The sequence below is a fragment of the Drosophila sulfurigaster genome, chromosome X (genome assembly GCF_023558435.1).
Source record: "Drosophila sulfurigaster albostrigata strain 15112-1811.04 chromosome X, ASM2355843v2, whole genome shotgun sequence".
Lineage (NCBI taxonomy): Eukaryota > Metazoa > Arthropoda > Insecta > Diptera > Drosophilidae > Drosophila > Drosophila sulfurigaster.
In genome coordinates this window covers 26578680-26595663 of record NC_084885.1, presented here as the reverse complement: position 1 = coordinate 26595663, position 16984 = coordinate 26578680, and the positions used below count along the sequence as shown (strand labels likewise).

Genomic DNA, 16984 nt, shown 5'->3' with positions numbered 1-16984 from the left:
CCGATGTCCGCGGATGCGACTATGACAACGACCCCGATCCCAACTCCAACTCTGACTCTAAGTCCAACTCCAACTGCAGTCGCTGGAGTTGAGAGTTGTGGGGGCATCCGGCGGAAGACTGTGTAAGCAGCTTTTTCTATTTAAATCGTTTTAGTTTTATAGTCAACTAAAGGAACGTTCGTCTGTAATAAAATCAGACGTCTCTTCTGTTGACAATCAAAACTATTGAAATGCAGCAAATGCACTTATCATGAGTTGGCAGCTCATATTTTTGGGAAATTGTACTACGAAACCTAAAGGAATACTTGACTTGATATAATGAAATCAGTGCAGATAAATGCAATTTATTTATTAAATTACAAATTGATGAATTCAAAGAATGAAGCATTAAAGAACTCATTTATTTTGTTATTTTAAAATGGAGGTTATCAATAAATCAATATTTTAGTTATTCTTCAAGATAAGTTCAATTCAAGTGTCATAATGTTGTTAGTCATGTATGTTAAATGCTAAATAAATAAATAAATGTTAAATTGTATATTTATAATATAGGTTATACATATATATATTTTTTTTGCATATCGCAGTATTTATTTTAAAGCAGTTGTAACCCAATACATTTAGGTAGTATTTTAGTATTTAGTATTTTTTGGTATGTTAATTTCGTATATTTACTTTCTCTGAATTTATTTTCGTATAAATATAGCCTATATACCCCATATATGTACATTTAGCTATATTTCAGTATTTTTTGGTATATTAATTTAGTATATTCGAAGTATAATACTACAATGCTTTGGTTTTATTGAGAACATTATATTTCTGACTTATTCTTATAATGGGAATATGATTTTTTTAAATCTTTTCTTATCTTCTTAATCTTCTTATTTTACAGTACTATATTTGAAATTTCAAACAAATTTATTACATATGTACATGTATATCTATTATATTTTATTAAATTTTTTTTTACCAACAAAATTTTCTGAGCGTTGTATGAAATATGTTTCATATTGGTATTAAAATGATTAAGTTTTATCTTACTATATATTCGATTCGAGTTTTTATTGTTTTCATTTTTGTGTTGAATATATATATATCAGCTATAGCTGATCATATTAGCTATCACTCAGAATATCAGTTCTCGATTTGCTCCGCTAAGAAATTGATGATCTCATAATTTAGGCACACTTGCGCTAATGTTGTCGACAACAACTGCAAGTGCAACACAAAAGGCCCATTGAATGTGGTAATAACTAATCATTGAAGCCGTCTCGGGCAAACCTGCAGGGCAGGGGAAAATGTCTGTTTTAACTGTGCAGCAAGAAGAAAAGCAAGAAGAAAACCAGCGCAAAGAAAAGAAAAAAAAACTCTGTGTCCAACTGCTTGGAATTGGCCGCGTGGCAAGCAAAGAGTTTTCACCACAGCCGCACGCTTCGGAGAGTGTGGAGAAAAGTTGTTAAACGAGTCACCGAAGCGACGCTTCGGCTTCAGCTTCGGCTTCGTCTGTTCGCAAGCTTCGGCAAATGGGTGACGTCGACGTCGGCGTTGGATGGCTGGCAGCATTATCAGGTGCCTGGCAGCGTCGGCGACTTCAGTCGCAATCGAGCGCTCAGCGGTTCAACGTTGAGTGTTGTTGCCAGCCAACGCTAAAACTGAAATTGAAAAAGAAACGAACGCAAGTCGCAGTCACAGTCACCGTGAACACAGTGAACAGTGAAGCAGTCACTGTGCCCAAACGTTTGTCGTCGTCGCGTGCTTTTTACGTGCTTGTATTCGAGCGTATGTCTTCGCCTCTTATTTTCCTTGCATCTTTTTTTTTCAAGTGCTTTTCGCGCGCGCGTTTTCCCCAAGTGCCACGTGCTTTCAGTTTGTTTGTTTGTTGTCTAGTGTTGTTATTGTTGTTGCTGTTATTTGCACTTGCCTCTATTTGTTGTGCGTGTGTGGAATTCTTTTCTTTGCCTAAAATCAAGCCACTAAATCCGAGATTTATTCGAAAATTCAATTTTACCTTTGATTCGTGCATTTTTTTTTATTTTTTTGTAGAATGAAACAAATTCTACATATTCAAATTGGCAATTTTCTAAAAATTTCAAAGGTTTTCAAAGCAATCAAAAACTAAAACTCAAAACCTACAAGAGTGAGCGGGTGTGTGTGTGTGTGTGCGTGTGTGTTTGTGATACCTTTCGATAAACATTTATATTCGATTTGGAATTGGAATGCAGTATGAAACTATTTTCGACATTTGCCGCAAAAAGTTTCAAACTTTTATTGGTGTAAAATAATTTTACAAAAAATTTAGGAATTAATTTAATTCAGTTTATAAAATTGCATTGATTTGCATATGAAATTTATATGTTTTATCTTTATAAATAGTTACAAAAGTTTAACATTTCAATTTTGCATATAAATGATGTTAACTTTTTTTTGAGAAAATTTCATTGTCGAGTAATTCTATTTGTAAAAATGTTGAATCTATTATTTATATTCCTTGACAAATTTTAATGTTGCTTTCCAAAATTAATTGACTTCACATTAAAATGCTGCAAAACAAATTTTCTGATGCATTGTAAATTTCTTTTGATTCTCAAATACACTTTTAAAGAGTTCCCTAGTTTTAAAGTTTAGCACTTAAAAAAACAAAGCTGCAACTAAGCCGGAAGCTTAACCCTTAACTTTTCAGTCAATTACACGAGTTACGCCCCCTTGTCAGCGCGCCTAAACCATTTGCGAATTATAAACACACGCCGTGTGATTTGTTGAGTTTAGTTTTTGTAGTATTTGTTTGTGATGGCCACTCTGTTTTTTTTTTTTGTTTTTGTTTTTGGGGCAACTCTTGTGCTGCGCGGTGTTTCAACTTTCACTGCCTCCAGGCCTTTCCTGTGTCAAGCTTATCAATTATTTATACCCTGTACTCGTTTACATGACGGCAGTGGGGTAGTTTTATACTTTGTGTGTCAACGCCACAAAACCCAAAACGCAAATATTGCTTCAAAAGGTAATCAATCGATTTGTGAACACACGCCAACTATTCGATTTTGAAAGACACAACATTTTCAACAACATTTGCGGCCGGCGACTTTATGTATACCCTAGCTTTATTTCATTGCAAAGGGTTGTGTGAAAGATAATTATTGTATTGTGTTATTTATACAATTAAATAACATTTGCAGTCACTTTAAAATATAATTTATCTGCTTGTTGTTTTCAAATTATTACTGCAATTTTATACAAATTTTAGAGTTGGAGTTTCTTTATTTAATTCTTTAATATTTCCGCTTAAAAGCTTTCTATTATATTCTTGCAATTTTTTGGTTTATTTATCTTAAATCTTTTTCATATCAAAATATTTGTTAGGTTATTTATTTATTATTTCTGCTTTTAAGATTTTTACTTATTTCCATTTATTCAAGATTTTGCTTTAATTTATCGAAAATCTTTTTCTCTTCAAGTTAAAAGTATTTTATTTTTTTAAATGTGTTAGTTTCTGTTGTTTAAATTCTTTATAAACATTGTATTTTTTTTTACCTAATAGGATTTTATATATTTAATATTTTTAATTTGATTATTTGTTGAAGTTTTTTTTGTTTATCTAAAGTTGTTTTGACTTTAAATCAATTGCATTTTTTTTTTGAGTTTTTTCTACTCCCGGTTTGTTGCTCTGTTTATTTTTTTTTATAATATATTGCATATGGGCATTTCCACAGAAAGGTCCACCGCGACCAAAAAATTAAAATTTCTTGAAAATGATTTTTTCCAACATGGTTACATAAAGAAATATTCAAATTTAATAAACTTGAAAGAATTTTGCATTTATCATTTATAGATTTCAAAATATTCGAATGCAAAGTCCCGCAAACGCACCTGTTGTGATTATGATGTTTGTAGGGCATATTTTGTTTTGATAACAACTTCTAAAATAAATGCATTATGCTTTGTCTTTTGCTTTGTAAAATCATTTGGAGATTGCAAGAAACGAAAGAGAACGCAAAAAGTAACATGCGATCACCAATAACGGTAAAAATTTTGATTTGCATTATCACTTATTTTAATGTCCCGTGCGCGACCGAAAAACAACATTTCTTATCAGTAAATCCAAATCACTTGTTCGAATTGCATCAAATTTTTTTTGCAAACAGAGTTTATGCGCGCAGTAAATATATAAAAAAAATTTGGAGAAAAAAAAATATTTGTATTTTTGGTGATCATTTAAAGTTTGTCCCGTGCGCGACCGTAAGTACACAACATAAGTACCAACTTATTCCTCTCTCATATTTACACAATATGAATGATGGAGTAAGTTGGCAGCATTACCGCAAAATTAACAAGTAAGAAAGCTACAGTCTAGTGTGCTCGACTGTGAGATACCCGCTACCCATTTTGAAAAAAAGCAATATATTTTGCGGTATTATTCTCAAAATATACCAAATATTCAACAAAAATACTAAAAAATATACCAACTGGTATGTATGGTATATCGATATAGTACCGCATTCAAAATATACCCTAGACGGCACAATATACCAGATTGTCAGCCAAAGAAACTCAGACCCATAGTAAGTAGGTGTTTTTGCCCATACAAAAGTATTTCTTTAATAACTTCCACAATCTTAGTCTGATCGCAACCAAATTTTTAGGAATCATAACTATTATAGTTATTATTCTTTATACCAGAATACGCAACTCTAGCTATAAAATTACGATTGTTATTCAACTTTTTTGATTTGCGGGGGCGGAAGTGGGCGTGGCAAAAATTTGAAACAAACTTGATCTGCGTGCAAACATAACAAATGCTGTCGAAAAAATTATAGCTCTATCTCTTATAGTCTGTGATATCTAGGTGTTCATACGGACAGACACACAGACACACAGACGGACAGACGGACATGGCTAGATCGTCTCACCTGTTGACGCTGATCATGAATATATATACTTTATGGGGTCGGAGATGCCTCTTTCTACCTGTTACATACATTTCCTGTCGGCACAAAGTTATAATACCCTTCTACCCTATGGGTAGCGGGTGTAAAATAGTGGTGGTAAAAATGTCCCGTGCGCGATGTCCCGTGCGAATTTACTTCAAATTGAATTAAAAAAAAAATACAAGTCGTTTTTGAAAAAAATTATAATCTTCTTAATGAGGCATCAATGCACAAAAATTTAAAATTAGTTGCATTAAAATATTGCCTCTGGATTAGCTGAAATTTGCGTTTGAATTGGTTGACCTCTTAAACCACTTCCGTTTTGTGTCCCGTGCGAATCACTTGACTTCTGCAATTATCTTCTAAATGAAAAAATACCCATCATCAATCTTTGCACCAATGAAAGAGCTAATAAAATGCTGTACATTAAGCGTTTCAGTTGAAAAAAAAAACGTTTCCGTTTTGCCGTGTTTTTACTTTGAAAGCGTACGAATGTCCCGTGCGCGATTTTGGAAATGCCCATATATAATATTTATTTTAATATATGTTTTACTATATGACATATCTCTAGGCTAATCTCTATATTTATCTAATTGCTGCTCAATTGCCGCTTCTTTGAAAATCCTTTTCAACTTATTTGCTGCAGTCTCAGATTTCTGAGAATTTTTCAATTAACTCATGGAAGTTGTGAGCTGCCCTTTGCTCCCTTCTTGAATATAATATGTATGTATGTATGTATATGGCACATTTCGTTTTCATTGAAAAATCTTATTGTCATTTCATTTGATTAAAAATTTCATAATGCGCATCCTGCGCGCATTTGTCAACTAAGAACAGACAACGCGAAAAATTCTGCTCCTCAGGCAACGCAGCTTGCGTATAAATGTTTGTGTGTGTATGTGTGTGTGTGTGTATGTGTGTGTGTGTGTATGTGTGTGTGTGAAAATGTGGCGCAGCATTTTGCCTGCTTTTGCTTTCGCTTTGTCGCGTTTGCTCATTTCCCTGCATTGTTGTTGTCGTAGTTATTGTTGTTGTTGTAGTTCTTTCGTCCTTCTTTGTGTGTTGCCTGCTCTTAGTGTCCTTTAATACAATTTTTGGCGCGGCGTCTGTTTACCTTTTGATCCCCCCACCATTTGATATACATACGTACATATATATTTTATGTTTTATTTAGCTGGCAATTTGTTTTAATTTTAATTTTAATTTCATTTCCATTCTGTGTCCTACGACAACAACAGCAACAACAACAGCAACAACAGCGACAGCAATTTGAAATATTGCTTACACTCGCAGAACGCAAATCAGTTGAACAAATGAACAGAGGGAAACGGCAATACTATTGACAAACAGTGCGAACGAAAGAGATAGCGAGTGGGAGAGTGGGAGAAATGTGAACATTTTGTGCAAATATTAAGTTGCATGTGCAACGACTTTATTTGTGTCATCATCAAACTCCCCAACTTCAAATCAACGTCAAGCGTTTTGTTGAACTATCCACAACAACAACAACAACAACAATCGAAGTGGACAACAGCAGCAACAACAACAACAACAAGAAGATTGACATTGAAATTGAAATCGAACGACACATAGCAAGCAAAACAAGTCATCACGCATACGCAGCGTATGACGACGACGACAACGACGACGATTGCGGAGTCGAGAGTCAACAAACAACAAACAACAAAACTCGTGTTAATTGCTCCTCGCTTCGCATCGCATCGCTTGATGGGTGAGTGAAAATTTTTATTTCTTCTTTTCATTTGTAGGCTTTTCCTTTCACGACGCAGCATTTTCACTCAAAAACAAATTGATAAATTCTACAAATGCTTTTCACCTTGCATTTAATTGAACAATTTAGCTAGTTTTGTGTGTTCAAAAAAAAACAAACTTTGTTTTACTTTCAAAAGTCTCGCAGTTGTTTTTCCCGTTTTTCGTTTTTTCTTTTTGTCGTGTTTGCATTTTTAGATGGACATATTAATTGAGGCAATGTAATTATGTTAAACAAACACTCGACTCGTTATAATTGTTATTAATTTCATAATTAAAATCTGCACAGATTCGATTCGAGAGGCAAAAGCAAAAATGCATGTGTAAAAACAACATGTACTTTCAATAACAATAATAACAACAAAACACACAAACAATTATAATAACAATAATCAAATGAAACATAAATTGTCAAACGGATGACAACACTGACACTTGACATGAGGTCGACACATCGGCTAAAATTCACCACCCACCCCGCCCTCCAATCATACCATACTCTATATATACATATAAGCCTAAAATGATTGTTATTTTGCGTGTCAGTTTAAAAATGGGCAAAAACAATTTCGTGACTGAATACATAATGCCATTAAATGCAACATTTGTATGGACTAAAAGCAAGTCAACTCTTTTGGCTCAGCTCATACAATAAATATTATGTGGCACTGTTTTGTACTAGTTAGGATTAGTCCTTGATTGAAGTTGGTTTAGTTGCAGATTATTCTATTTTTTGTTCCCCTTTACAACCGCTACCCATTCGAGTAGAAGGGTATTATAACAGGAGGCCAAATAATGTAAATATATTCTTGATCAGCGTCAACAGACGAGACGATATAACGTCTATCACTGCATCTCAGAGACTATAAGAAATAAAGTTATAATTTGTTTACGTATTTATGATTCCTGACAATTTGGTAGAGGTTATTTAAGAAATAAAGAAATTTATTGGAAAAAATACTACGAGTTTTTGGGTTCGTGGATGACAATCTGGTATATTTTCAATATACAAAATATAGCCATCAGTTTTTCTTTTTTGCAGTACATTTTAGGTATATGTAGTACAATATACATAAAAATACCAAATACAGCCACCAGTATATTTTAGTATTTTTGCGGTATCCTTTCAGTATTTCTAGGACATGGTATATTTTGAATTTCGTATAATATAGATACACCAAATATTGCCGGATGTATATTTTAGTATTTTTGCGGTATATTTTTAGTATATGTAGAATATGGTAGATTCTGAATGAAGTACAATAATGATGTACCAAATTTGGATTTTGGTATATTTTTAGTATATTATTTGGTATATTTTTTTTTATCGAAAATGGTATCTTATAGTCGAGCACATTCGACTGTAGCTTTCTTATTTGTTCTTTTTTTATATTTCTCTCCGAAGTCAACTCAACATTGCAAATATCAGCTATTTGCATTTTATGTGTGCATATGTTTTTAATTTTGTTTTCAATCCCCGATTGTTCTTTTTTTTGCCAGACACTTCTTGTGTTAGGAAAATTCATTATGAAATTCTAGTTTAGTGTGTTCTATGAAACTTTATAGTTTTATTGCCGTTTTATTTAAGTTCGTTACATTTTTCAATGTTTCAGAAATACTTACTTTAAAATTTTGATTTGAAAAATGTCTTTCAAAATGTAACTTATTCTTAAGGCATTTGAATTCCTTAGTTGTAAGTTTTTAATAATCAAAAACATATTTAAGAATTTGCTTGGAATTTAATAAAACTTAAATATTATTTTGATGTATTTTTGTTTACATTTGTTCGACTTTAAGTGAACTCAATTCTTACGACATTTTTTGTACAGTTTCAATAATAAAAACAAAATATTACAAATTAGTAAAATTCGTAACGAATTTAAATATATTTTTGAATAAAGTATAGTATTCTATTTTTTATAAGCAAATATGAAATTCAGGACAAGCTTCAATTTACTATTTAAATGATTTTAAATTTAAAGGCGAAATTGAAGCGAAACACAGTTGCGGAACACAGCAAATGTCAGTGCTACATTCATTTGGTCTGCTGCCATTGGGCACTTCCTTTTAGGGTATTATATTTGCATCAATCCCTGGCAATAGCCGCTGTTTCCTGTGCTGCCACACACTACATTTCAATGCTGCAATGCAACGAGTGTGTGTACGAATGTGTGTGTCATTCATAATGAAAATTGAATTAAATGGGGCGAAATGTTTTTGGTTATTGACAGAGAAGGAGAAACACACAGATAGATAGAGAGAGAAAGAGAGAGAGAGGGAAAACCATAACGAAATCAAATTGCAAAACCTTCAACACAGGCAAAATGTGAAATGCTAATTAAAATGCCAAGCTAAATAATTTGTTTAATTGAATAACATTTGGCCAAAAACTTTGTATGAAATGCAATAACTGACATACAACAACAACAGCAACAGCAACAACAACAACAACGATAGCAAATTGCCAACACAAAATTGAAGAAAATTAAATGAAAATGTCATTTACAAAAGCGTTTAGAACTTGCTGAGCAATGAGCAAATACCCTGTAAATAAATAAATACTAAAATCGAAAGTTGCATTTAATCGACTTTTGCACACTCTCTTGATTTGCTCTTGACACGAGCATTAAAAACATGGCAACAAAATCAGCGAAGCATCAACGAAATGCTGCAAAAATCATATATGTTATAAATCCATAAATAAATAAATAAATAAATACATAAATCAGCTGGGCGTGAAACGTTTTAACTCATAATTAAAATGAAATGCTAACGCGATGCTTCTCTCAATGCACACAAAATTCGTATTGCGAGATTGCAAAATTCCATTCCAATTTCAGAAAAATCACCATTTTTATTTGGTTTTATTTTGTGTTCATAATAAATCGTATTTTTCTAATAACTTCATTTGCCCGTCATTTGATGCTTTCTAAAGCGAATAAAATGCGGAAAAAATCATTTTCAAATTCTACTAATATCTATTTTCGTTTTGTTGATTTAATAACCAACAAATTTGCCCCGAGCTGCTTAAACTGTTTTGTTTAGCTATGGTTGATTATGACAGTATGAACATTCCTTAATATGGGACATTATTTATTTTTAATGAATAAATATTTTATATTTTTCAATTATTTTTGTGTTTAACTGAATTGATAAATTGATCATTTTCCCTTTAATTTCATTTAAATTCTTATTGTACCCATTTTGCTGTAATTTTTAGCAGACATTTATTGCATTCTAAAATAAATGCGTTAAATAACAGCAGAGTTGGTTTTCCGAAATTTACAACATAACAAAATGCATTCGAATGCGGAAAATCGTTTATTAACCTACTTCAATATAAATAAATCAATATACCTAAACCAAGTAATGAGTTAAAATTTAAATGCAGACAACGAAATTTATAATTAACAAGCTAAAAATTTTAGAATGAAAATAGCAAATTTATTGTTTTACAAATTACTCAATAATGAATTGCATTCAAATGCAAAATTCACCAATAAAAATCTTTAAAACATCTATAAATAAAAATTTAACATAAACAACAAACTATACATTGAGAACGAAAGCAAAACAGTGGGGTAACCAAAAATATAATATACCGAATTAATATACTCTTAAAATTTGGAAAATATACCTTGAGCTATATTTGATATATTATATGATTCAGAATATACCATTGAGTAATAAAATATGTATATCAGAGTTACTACAAATATATTAAATGCTGCATTTGGAATATTGATTTAAAATATACCATTAAGTACCAAGATATACTAGAATTACTACAAATATACTAAAGGCTATACTTCATATATTGATACATTGAAAATGTACCATCGAGTGGAAAATATACTAAAAATCAACCATATATTTAGGCTTAATAGTAAATATAAGCACTAAAAATGCATATTATAAAAGTAAGTAAAGGAAATTTTGGAGCCAATTACATAATGCAACTATGTTAAGTTAATCTCTACAAATTTAAAAAAATTTTTTATTTCTGCAAAAAAAAAGAACAACGAAAAAATTGTTTAAAAATAAATCCGAAATATGATAAAAGGATATTTTGAGACACTTAATACAACAATTTAATATAAGTAAAATAAAAACAAGAATTTTCTCTGAGCTTGCCATAAATACTGCACAAATATAAAAGCAGCTTAGGCCAAACTTTATTGCCACCTTTTTTAAGTTGTTTTGGCAGTTCGGAATTGTTGGCTTCGCATATTCGTCAAAGGCAAATCCCAACAGGAAGACAAGTTCCAGCTTGTAATTCGCAATTAGTGTGAGCATAGATTTGCTGAGCCCGAGAACAACACTTGGACTTGTTCAACTATTTCTTTCTTCTTCTTTCCACATTTCCTTCTTTTATTTACTTATTCTTTATGTGTGTGTGTGTGCGTGTGTGTGTGCTGCTTATGTTTTGACTCTGCGTTAAGCCTTAGGGCGATTGACTTGGACACTTGTTGTAGTTATGTAAAGTGGTCTCAGCCCTCATCTCAGTCCTCTGCTCACCTCAGAGTTGAGTTCAGTTGAGTGGCAAAGCCACCTGGCACTTAAAGCCAAACAAAACAGATTGCCACGCCTGTCAGACCTTTTGATTTGCAAGTCCAAGTCGAAGTCGACGTCGAAGCTGCTTTGGCTCAACTTTATGCACTTGGCTTTGCTTATTTTCTGTTTTTTTTTTTTTTTTTTTTTTTTTTTTTTGTATTTTTCTTTTTTCACACTTCATCAAAGTCTTGGGCCCATTGGCAACTAAATGCGCAAACACGTGTTCTCAATAAAGTTGTCGCTTTCTCTCTCTATGCGTGTATGTGTATGTGTGTGTCTAATGTATATATTTGCATCTATTAGTGTGCGTGTCAAACAAGCTAGTCGACGAGTTGAGGCCGAGACTAAAACTATACAAAAACTTTTGGCTTCGACCGAAGCAGCACAAAAGGATAAGCGAGCAGGCAGCCAAAAGTTAAGGTTGGCCAACAGCTGCACTTACACACACACTCTCGCTCACACACACACATACACACACGCACGCCTGGCAAATAAATATTTATAAATGTGCGTGTGTAATTTTTCTATTTGCCCAACAACAAAACAAGAGAAATGCTCTCTCGCCCAACTATCTGAAATGCGATGCAAAAATATTTTAACAAAACTTGAGCCGAGTCGGGAGTCAACGCTTTGATGCGGCTAATCGACATTTCAATACACTGTAAACCCGATTTATTGTTAAAAATGTATTTCTTATATGGCAAGCTGACTGTTATGTCACTCGCTGTACAACACTAGCGCCATCTATTGAATGCAGCAATGTGTGGCTATATATTTAATCGTTTAGTATATTCAAAAATTATATAATTATTATTATTGCTATGATTTTTGTATTATTATTACTTAATATTATACCTGCAAGTTGCCTGCTATGTCGCTCGCTGTACAACACTAGCGCCATCTCTTGTTCGCAGTGAAGTATGACAATATTATTAATAATTTAATTTTTTACATTTTATCGATTTATTATTTTTTTCCATAATAATACCATTTATTATTATATATTATATATTATATTATATTATATATTATTATTATATATATATATATATATATATATATTATATATATTATTATTATTATTATTATTATATATATATATATATATTATTATTATTATTATTATTATTATTATTATTATTATTATTATTATTATTATTATTATTATTATTATTATTATTATTATTATTATTAATATTAATATTATTATTATTATTTTCTTTTTTTATTTTACTTACAGCGTCTTTACCATTCGCTTGTACTCGAGGGGCTAACATGTAATATTTTAGTTTTTCTTTTTTTTTGATGCTCTGACATGACAAACGGTACAGACAAAATGGCTTAGTGTGTAACACTTCCGTTTCCTGCCTGCCTGTCTGGCTGTCGCAAAATGCCACGCGGCATTCACAGTCACAGCAGCAACAGCAGCGGCAGCAGCATGAAGGCTTAGGAGCAACAGACATTGAGACAGTCAGACATTTGATTAATGGTTTTTTGTGTGCAGCGACTCGACTTCTCACTCACACTCACCCTTCGCTTCTGCCCTGCGCTGCGCTGGCTTCTTCAGTTTCGTTTATGAGACAAGTTTACAACAGCAACGATCCATTGAAAATGCGTGCTATTACTTGCTTGTGCAGAGGGGAGGCGTAGCGTCTGGCAGCGCTGAGCAAAGGGCTGCGCTAGTGTCAGGGCTGCAACTGACAGCAACTGATAGCGGCGCCTAGTGATGGCATAAGTAATCGCACGATATTCAATAACCGATGATTATTTAGTTGAAGTTATATATATATATATATATATATATATATATATATATATATATATATATATATATATATATATATATATATATATATATATATATATATATATATATATTATAACCATATATTTTACAATTTATTTTATTATTATTTGTTTTCAGCTTCTGTCTTACCTTGCTTTCAATGTTTGCTTGCTTATTAAAATATGTCTTGAAATATTTAGTTTATTATATACATAAAACTATCAAGAATTCCTGAATCAATTAGTTTTATGTTCCTTCAAATACGTTTCGATTAATAAACTTTATTTTGCCATCACTAGCAGCGGCTACTGGTTGTTGTAGTATAAGCAAACTGACGTGCGTCGGCCTCAACCATGTATGCCATATCATTTGATATATCTATCTGTATGTGTCTGTTGTCCGTTTGATTCATTTAGCACATGTCGTCGTTGGGTGCGCCACGTTTTTCGTGCTGATTAGTTTTGGGAATTTCAGCGCTGCCTTCTCAACTCGCTCGCCTCGCTTGTCGAGTGTCGACATATTGAAACGGATACGTATTTCTTCTTAACTTTTGTTTGTCTCCGCACAAAAACCCAAAACCTAGCCACGCCCCACATGCCTCAAAAACTGGCCAAAAGGTTAATTGCCAACAAATGTTCTTCATGGCGTGTGTCCTTCATCAAGTCGCTTTGTGACGTCTGCTTAAACCTAACTTTGTTTTCTTTTTTCCGTTTTTTTTTTGCCTCAAACAACTATCGGCCGTATGATCGAATTTCATGGCCCTCGGAATGCAAATGAAATTAGATGCAGTTGCAAGTTGCTAGTTGCCCGTTGCCAGTTTAGTCGTCGTAACATGCACTGACTGCACTTTGCTGCTGCCGTGCCACAGCGTAAAGTTCAAAGTGGCCGATGCTTTTAATCAAAACAGCAATGCACACGTCCGCCAGGCACAAACAGGACCCTGCCAACGAGACCTGCATACCACCTGCCTTTGCCGGCCTGCTCTCCTCTTCTTTTTGCTGAACTAAAACTCGATAGCGGCATTCTAATTGAGTGTGCTAGACTTTGAAGCACTCAGTATTAAATGTTGAAATAGTTATTTTTGCTGTCTTATGATCAACACACTATTTCTATAAAGATTGCAACTTTCTTGAATCAGTCGTTCTTCCTGGTTTCCGATTATGAGACTATTTATGTTGTATTTATGTATTTATTATATTTTGTTTGTTTCTTTTACTTCTTCCTCTTCTTTCGGCGAGCTGCCAACTTCTTCGTATTGCACAGTGCTGCCAGCCCAAACTAACTATCGAATATGTGCTCAAACTATCGATATATTTTTATGTACAATGGCTTACTTATTATAATTATTATTATTTTTCATTTCATTCTTAATTGTTTATCTACCTATTTATTAAGTTTTTTATTTCTTTACATATATTAGTATTCATATATAGACTGAAATTAATTTATGTTTGTCATAATTTAAAATATATGTATATTTTTTGTTTCCTCAATTTTTGTAAGTATTGAATATTACGTTGTTGTTTTTTCATTATTTATTTTAGTTTTTATAGAATCTTAACTTTTTTTTATGTATTTAGTATATTTGTTTTATTTTTACTATTATTATTTGGATTAAATTAAATACAATGATTTATACAATAACTATATATGTTTAAAATTCAATTACAATAAATAACATATATTTATTATACGTATATATATTTAAGTATTTTTTTCTTAACTGTTCTGAACCTATTTCTATTTAAATGCATTTAATATTACTTTTCTTTTCTTCTAAACTGAATACATAATTGAAAAATGATTATAATAAAAAACAAAGTTTTAAATATTTTTTTTTATATTTGATTTACGTTTTTTATTAAATATAATTATTGTTATTATTATCAATATCCGTTTCCAAATATGTATATACAATGAACTTATATTTTCGTTATGCTTTGCGCATCTAATCACAACGAATGTCCAAACAAAGAAAAAGTTAAAATAAAGTGTGACCATACATCAAAGTAAAGCATATTTAAAACCAAATGCGGTCAAGTTTGTTTTGCTAATTATGATATATAAAATATGGACACACTTACAACAATAATCTATATTTTTGTATGCATATTTACTTTTAATATTATTTTCACATTTTTACACTAGATTTTTGTGTTATGTATTTCCATGAAAAGTGTGATATATAATTATAAATTTCGACTGTGTTAAAATAACAGAAACTGCATAGAAAAATGTCAACTCTTCAGCTTGATTATCGGCTGTAGTTGCGCGATATTTAAAGGAGTAGCCAAAATGTTGTTGATCAGCAGCAACATGCGTACTTTGTAGAGTCAAGAAGTGCTGCCACTTTTTAGTAACATTCAACTGAGCCGAGGGTATATAAAGGAAAAACCTGAAGTACCTCAAACGCACACACACACACATAGGCATCAGGGCTGGCATTGCCTCAAAGTATCGGCATGATTGCATCGCCCACGGTGCTGAAGTGATGAGGCCAATTGCCGCCTGCGCCAACTGCCAACAGCCATCAGCCACTTGCCACCTACACTTTTTAAAGCTGCTCTGCCAGCGCTCTCAAACGCTCGCACGTTGGGCTCTTTAAATACCCTGTATAAATAGCGTTACACCAGCAGCGGCTATGCCAACGATCTATACTGAAAAAAAGTTGCAAAATCTTGGTTGAAAAAGTGCTTTAGAAATATGAAAATCTTAATGTTAGAAAACACATTTTGATTTCAAGAGCATTTGATATAAGACTTTGTTCCGCAAGTGATCTTATTGTAAGAACATAATTTTTAACACGAATGTTCTTCATCTTAGAAATTGGTCTTTCATCAGTGTATGCAGTTTTATTCATCAGCTAACAAAATTGAAGTTACTGCATCATCAAAGTAAATACAATTTGAGTTGCGCAGGGTATTTGCTAGTCGTTGTCCCTCTCCTATGACGCCTTTTGGCGTTTTATGACTGCCTCCTCCTTCTTCTGCTCCTCCTCTCAGTGGCTATCAACACTTTTGCCGTGCACTGCAATTTTTGGCTTCTGTATCATCGCCGTAAATCTGCATGCGGCGTCGTCGGCGCCACGAGCGCTCCTCTCGTTATTAGCCTAACGAGCAACAAGATGCCACGCCCCCGTCCCGTCCCCACCCTGTTGGAGTCAAGAGGCGGTCGCCGAGTTGTCTGACCATGCCGTGCACTTCCTGTCAGCACCCAGCACCAACGAACGCTATACATCCGCCTCCGCCTTGCAGTTTTTATGAAGCACACACACACACACACACACACACACACACACAGCACTTTTTTTTGTTGCCCCGTGGCCACGCTTCCGGTTTTTCTTATCAGCGTCGCACGTTTTTATCATAAATTTTACACTCCGCTTGCAATTTTTCGCTCATTTTTGTGGCCAACGAGTACAAATTTATATACATACATATATATATTTTTAGGTATATGGGCTACTCTGAAACTTGGTGGCATATAAAAAGTAAAGTTGTGTGTTTTGGTAGCCAAACTCCAATGGGCCATTAAAATGCATTATAAAGCAGCATTTAAGCGTATTCGCCACCCACATCAACAACTCCTTTTCCTTATTTTCCATATTGTTTATCAATTTTATGACTCCCGACTATAAAAATACACAGACACAGAACTTATGGTCGAAATCAAAGTGAGATCATAAAAAAATCGAGCGCGGCAAAAAATCACACAAAGTTAAGCAGCGAAATATGATGATGATGATTATGCTGATGATGATTATGCTGATGATGAAGATGATGGTGATGATGATGATGATGATTATGATGACGACGTTGGCAACTGATATGAAAACTATGTGTGTGTGGATAAAATGTTTGCAGCTGGAAAATGAAAGATATTTGTGGCCTGTCGTTGATCCTAAGGCGCTGTTCCCAGATGAGCTAAATAAATCTGGCCTGCGAGCAAGCTG

General features: G+C 33.0%; 1 protein-coding gene across 4 annotated transcripts in view; it reads left to right on the top strand.

Moving 5' to 3' along the window:
- The first annotated feature begins 1643 nt into the window (after positions 1 to 1643).
- The window catches only part of LOC133847537 (serine-rich adhesin for platelets), a 115556-nt gene continuing 100215 nt past the window's right edge, over positions 1644 to 16984 (top strand). For 2 of the 4 annotated variants that reach the window (XR_009895171.1, XM_062282668.1), the window contains exon 1: positions 6137 to 6654. The gene's annotated coding sequence lies outside the window, so the exon portion shown is untranslated. Of the gene's footprint in view, positions 1783 to 6132; positions 6655 to 16984 lie in introns of those variants that run through there. The other 2 variants (XM_062282667.1, XR_009895172.1) reach the window with 2 other exon arrangements.